A 6,627-nucleotide genomic window follows, 5' to 3' on the forward strand; every position below is an offset into this window, starting at 1 on the left:
TTGGTTGACTAGACTCAAGGTTCCCGAGTGGACTGCTCGAGTGACAAGGCTACCCCAGTCACACGAAAAATACGGACACCCCGCGCATAGGCCAAGTCTCCTAAAATTTAGAATTTTGAAAGAAATTTGCGGGTGCGCAAAACCCACCTCGCGTGTACGTGTGATAGTGTGAATTTGTGGAAGTGAAGGAAACATGAACGGGATGACAGTAAAAGAAAGCGGTAACATATTATTTCACTAGAAAAATTCACATAAGGAAATAATTAAAGCAATAATTAAAATCACTTAAAAGCACATAAGAGAAACAATAAAAGAAGCAATAAAGAAAAACAACCAAAACATCCAACAAATTAATTATTAACCTAAGTTCATTATGGTTAAGAACCTAATATCCCCAATAGAGTCGCCAAGTTGTTATACCTCATTTTAACTGGGTCAAAGCGGAGTACAACATATTGGTGATTCCTAAATTATTTAACTTAAGGATTCACCACCTATTATTTTTAAAGGTGAATTAGGAAACCTATTTTAACTAAGTAAATGCTTAAAATTAACTCCAAATAATGGTCTACTTAACTAATGTGATTCTAGGTAAGGGTTCTACTTATCATAAAGGGAAGGGATTAAGCATCCTTTAAGATCTGTTAAATACGGTTAACCGGCGAAACTTAGGTTAATTATTCTAGCATCAAATGTTTAAGAAAAAGTGTTTTGAGGAAAACAAGTCATAATATTATTATATGAATAACAATAGCCAAACTTGAAGTTCAACTGAAAATCAAAATGTGAAAAAAAAAACTTTTACAAATCTTGAGACATTCAGCTGGCCAAAAAGATCTTTTAAAAAAAAAAAAATGAGCCGTCATGATTTCTAAAAATATTTAACCATTCGAAATATTATCCAATCCAATGATTTTGAAAGAAAAGTTGTTGACTCAAAATATGGGCAAAGTTTTCACGTAAGTTCTTATCCTTTAAATAAAATGTCAGAATTATAAAAAAATGGAAGTTTAAATTCATATGTTCCAAAGCTATGATTTAACATAAAGTTAAATAAAATTTGAGGGAATACACAAGTTAAAAGATGAGCTTCATTTATTCAGTAAAATAGTGCTTCAAACATTTAGCAAAAAGCCAAGTTAATAACTATCCTAACAAGATTATTCATGATTTTAAATCTGTATGAAAATAAGTGCTGCACTCTATATGGTAAAAATAAGCACTTAAGATTTAGAGCGGCAATCCTAAATGATAAAAACTACCCATTATAATTCTATGTGAATCATAAGTTCCACATACAATTTCCAACCAAAGACAAATCCACAACGCAAGTATCTGCAATCATAAAAGGGGTGAAATAAAATGAATGAGCAGGAAAGGGGAAAAGGGAAAACAATAAAGACGCCATAGGCGGCCCAAAGCGATTTCGCTTGTTTCCTTGCTGGCTGGTGTGGTTAAAGAATATGGAATGTATTGACTCCATGCACGGGTATGGTAATAGCACCGAGTCTCATTTTGAAACTCCGTTTTGAGAGAGTCCCGATTTATGACTCCATTTGCTCCAAGGTGTACATGTAAAAGAAGGGGAAATAAAGATTAGCGAACAATTCTTACACAAATCATATTTTGCAAAGAACATATAATAATTTAAGCACACATTATTTACCATTCCTTATACTTGTTCAGTCTGCATTTTGCATTCCCTTAAAAAAAATATTAAATAAAATTTAGTTTACTAAATTACCTCTATTAATTAGGGGTGCTAATCAGGTATTGTGTATTACCGATTCAATTTATCGGTTTTCACTTTGTAAATGCGCTAAATCGATAACCAAACCATTAAGATATTCGTTATCGGTTTTTGGTTAATCAGTTTAGGATCCTTAACGGTTCGGTTTTTGGTTTAACTGATAAGAAAATGCTCTAATTTTTTTTTTTTTTTTTTGCTTTCTCTTATTTTCATTTTTTTTATATATGCACTACCTTCATGCACAAAAGTCTGCACAAATTACAAGCAGAAGCAAATTCAAAGACGTTATTACTAAAACAAACTAATTTTCTTTTTTCTTATCGAGAGAGGCAGAGAGACAAGAGACCTAGCTTGAGAGAACTAAAGTGTCGCCTACGGAAATAAGGTCCTGAAATGAAAGTAAGAATTTAGGAAATTGGGTTTGTATTTAAAATCTAAAGTCACTAATAAAATTAGGAATAAAAAGCTAAGTTTAATATAATCTTGTTGGGTTATCAGTTTAACCATTAACTTAACCTCAAAACGAAAAACCGAATCGATAGTCCAATAAAAAAAATTACAAAACCATTAACCGAATAACTTCATACTGATATAAACCAATAGTATTTTTTTCTGTTCGGTTTATCGGTTAAATTGATTTTATCGGTTTATCTTGTTAGGTAATTTAGTAAACTAAATTTTATTGAATATTTTTAGAGTTCAAAATGTGTTCTACAAACCAACTAAAAATGCATATAAAAATCCAAAGATATGCGGTTGTGTGGAGATGAACTAATATAAGACCAAACCATCATATTCTGACAACGTTTAACTTGAAATGCTAAAGATCCAAGATTAAAGTAATTAATATTATCAATATCATATAGCAATGACATTCTCAAATAAATCCTTAAAGGGCATAGTACATGGGAACTTATAAAGCATGATGTTGAATATAAAAGAAAACCAAATAGTCTTCAAACAAAGTAAGAAAATTTATGTATTTTGTTCAAACCTTAAGTTAATTTAAACTCACCGGTAGGATACCCAGTTCATGAATAAAGACTTCAAATCAGAATTTCTAGACATGAAATATGTAGGCAATTTTTTGAAAGTTATCCTAACAAATGAGATCAGCAACGAGTACATGAACACGATTTCTTATAAGATTTTTAACGCATAACATCTTTTTGTGGTGCAGTGAATAGAGGCAGGGGTCGTTCAGATCTACTCCTTACTCCCGAATAGTATCAGAACTTATTTAATGAGTCAAATATGAAGTCTTTGTGATAGCTGGAACTTAACAGAGACAAATAAAGCTAGAAGATTAAGTTTGATAAGAAAGAAGGGCAGTAACATTTCAAGGGTGTGGGGGGCAGCTAAGAACCTTGTCCAATGATGAAGATATAAGGTTGTATTTATAGGAGAAGCTTAGGTTTAGGGCTCGACTTGGGTGGGATTTTGAAATCGAGCCAACGGGCTTGAAATCCGAGCGTTTGGAGTTTGGCCGAACTCACGATTTTTCAGGGGATTTGTTCAGATATTGCCCGAAATGTGAGATTCGGTTTGAAATTAGAAGGAGTTGAGGTGTCTTGAAGCATGGAACGGGAAAATCCTCTCTTCGAACACTGAAGCACATGTAAGCTGATGTAAAGACAAACCTTACGTGAAATGGGATGGACAAAACCTGTCCATGGCTGAGGAAAGCTGCAACTAGCGTGAAAATGGCCAGAGAAAAGGGAGAGAGAAAGAACGGCTGGTGAGTAGATTAGGGTTGCTAACATTTTGGGGCAGTTTTGGGTATTTTTGGTAATTAATTGGGCTGACCGATTTGGGCCTATTTGGAGTTGTCTGGGCTGCGTTTTGGAAAGTTAGGGGCAGAATTGCTGAAACCTTTTGGGATTTTATTTAGGAATAGATTTTGGGATCAATTTTTGGACTGATAGGCTCTTTTGAAGCTTAATTGGGTTGGATTGATATCCTTCTTTACTAACTTAATTTTCTTTGGGCTTCTGAAAAATTGTTTTTCAACCACATAAAAATACTAAAAAGCTATGATGAAAATAATAACAATAACAAATAGTAATAACCATAGTTTGATAATAATATTAATATTTATAGCACTTATTGTAAAAAATAGTAGTGACTATAAAGTATTTGTCTTGTTAATAGTTCAGAAGCTCAAGAAAATAAATTAGTAGAAAGGAGGGTCAAAATTGGGTGTCAACATATATATATATATATATATATATATATATATATATATATATATATATATATATATATATAGACACACACACAATATTAAAAGCATGAACTCTAAAACTTAAAAGTTAAATGACATAAATACCCATCTCATTTAACTAATTACTATATTTAATTAAAAAACTGCCTTCGTAACTAAAATATCTCATTTATTAACAATTTAAAACAAAACGCCAACAAGTAGATGCTAACCAAGAGTTGTCACAGGCCCACAAACACTTCAAAAGACGTTTGCTACTAACGTTATTCGACGAAGAGTTGTCATCTTTTATTTTTTTTTCTTAAAATTCACATCCCTTAATGAGTTTATTACCATTCCAACAAATTGTTAGATTTTTTGCTCCCCGTTTTTAGTTCATCTCGCTATTTTCCTGGTTAAATCCTCGCCGATATCTTTAATATTTGTAAGTTCTATATTTATATAGCAAAAAATCTTTATATCAGTAGAAATTTCTTGCGTTTCAATTCTAATTTTGTTTCTCAAATAACTATTTGATATGGGTTTCTAAATTTGCTTCTGCAATTTGTTATTGAACTGCGATATTTTGTGAAAGTACATTATGTAAATGATATGAAATTAATTTAATATTTTTTTGGGCTTCAATTTCTCTTTTCTTAATTGTTTTTGGTTTCCTGCTTCAATAATCATTTACAAGGGATAGATTTACTATTTGGTTCTTGGGCGGCTGATCGATTCGAGTATAGTCTTGTGACTTTACCATTTTCATTATTGTTCGCGTTCACATCGTTTCAAGTAGTCGAATTATCATTGTTTACATATTTTAATAGGAGATGTATCTTGAGCCCCTTAATTTTAAATTGTATACATTTTTTTACTCTATAAAGAAAATGACGTGCAGCTTTTAATTTTTTCATAGTGTTTGACATGTAGGTAACTAGACTCCCCCTATTTTGAATCATAATCTAGTTGATTTTACTACATTCATCGTGAAATTGTTAGATTTCTCTGGAGATAATTATTATATATATATATATATATATATATATATATATATATATATATATATATATATATATATATATATATATATATATATATATATATATGCTTTGCCTTGAAAATAATCATTCTGTTCTGTGATTTAAAAATCAATAATGATATGTCGTTTCACTTTCCCAAAAACTTTTCATTTTTTTTTCCAAGACTATTTATAGAAAACCAATTGAACGAAATAAACATACTCAACAAACATAACAAAAATACCTTGCATATCCAAACTTCCAATCTATAAAAAATATTGTGTTTGTACCAAAATATATTGACCAGATAAATTCACATTTTAATGCTTTTGTAATACATCTTCAATGAATATTCAAAGTGATGCTACATTTCACATGCTTTGGTAATCATTATAAGTTTGCGTTTGTTTAGAACGAACATTCATTATAACTTTTCATGTAATTGTCAATGCAGATTTAGATAAGCAATTCGTGTATTGTGAGCTTTAAAGGTTGAGATGTGTTTTTGTTTATAACTTTCTATTATGGATTTATGAGAATTTTTTTTATTAATGGTAAGAATTGGAAAAACAATTAGTAATTAGAAGAGGAGAGAGATCATACAAAAAATCCAAGGCATGAAGGTGTTTCCAGGACTATAAAATTAGTGGACTTAGAGGTAATATCATTTTAATTTTGTATTACATTCTTTCCTCATTTATATAACTCAAGCATTGGCTAAAGATTTGATATAGGGCAAAAATCTAAGTTACGCTTTTCAATAATCATGTCAAAAAGTGGTCTTAGAATCGGTACATATTAGTGTAACAATTACTAAATAACTTTCTATTATGGATTTATGAGAATTTTTTTTATTAATGGTAAGAATTGGAAAAACAATTAGTAATTAGAAGAGGAGAGAGATCATACAAAAAATCCAAGGCATGAAGGTGTTTCCAGGACTATAAAATTAGTGGACTTAGAGGTAATATCATTTTAATTTTGTATTACATTCTTTCCTCATTTATATAACTCAAGCATTGGCTAAAGATTTGATATTGGGCAAAAATCTAAGTTACGCTTTTCAATAATCATGTCAAAAAGTGGTCTTAGAATCGGTACATATTAGTGTAACAATTACTAAATAATCGTGTTAACTCCCAACTACTAAATCTTCAGTTCTCAAAGAAGTTAAAATAGTTTTCTCATTACTCTTCAGTCACAAAGAAGTTGAACTAACATTTACTCACAAAATCATTGTGAAGGAATCCGACAATGCATGACATTCCTCATTCAAAAAACTTCGAATAGTTTTTCTTTTATGTAGAATTATTTATTGCAAACTTTGCTTTCACAAGATTAGTACTATTTTAAAACACTATGTACCACAAAATTCGACATCCACATGCAAAGCACATGTCAAGAAACTAGTTAAATAAAAAGCGTGAAATGTATCTACAAGCATTTACAACAAGGTCATTAACTATAGTCTATTCACTTTCTAGGAATTACTTTCATTTCCCAGTAATTATTTGTAACGATCTGTTAGGTTGTTATAGCGTTTTTGGCCCATTTACCTCTGTGACCCTTCCTCGAGCCCTATGAGAACGATTTTGACCCCCGAGGATGGGTGGTACGGTTCCCGGAGATGATCGGACAAGGTTTATGATGAC

General features: G+C 30.9%; 1 long non-coding RNA gene across 1 annotated transcript; it reads right to left on the reverse strand.

Moving 5' to 3' along the window:
- Positions 1-850: 850 nt before the first annotated feature.
- LOC132044886 (uncharacterized) lies at positions 851-3,493 on the reverse strand. Its single transcript, XR_009412297.1, has 2 exons — positions 3,117-3,493; positions 851-1,559 (listed from the first exon to the last, which is right to left on the reverse strand). It is a non-coding gene; the product is annotated as an uncharacterized LOC132044886 (long non-coding RNA).
- Between the last annotated feature and the right edge of the window lie 3,134 nt (positions 3,494-6,627).

Source organism: Lycium ferocissimum, unplaced genomic scaffold (assembly GCF_029784015.1).
Source record: "Lycium ferocissimum isolate CSIRO_LF1 unplaced genomic scaffold, AGI_CSIRO_Lferr_CH_V1 ctg5395, whole genome shotgun sequence".
NCBI lineage: Eukaryota > Viridiplantae > Streptophyta > Magnoliopsida > Solanales > Solanaceae > Lycium > Lycium ferocissimum.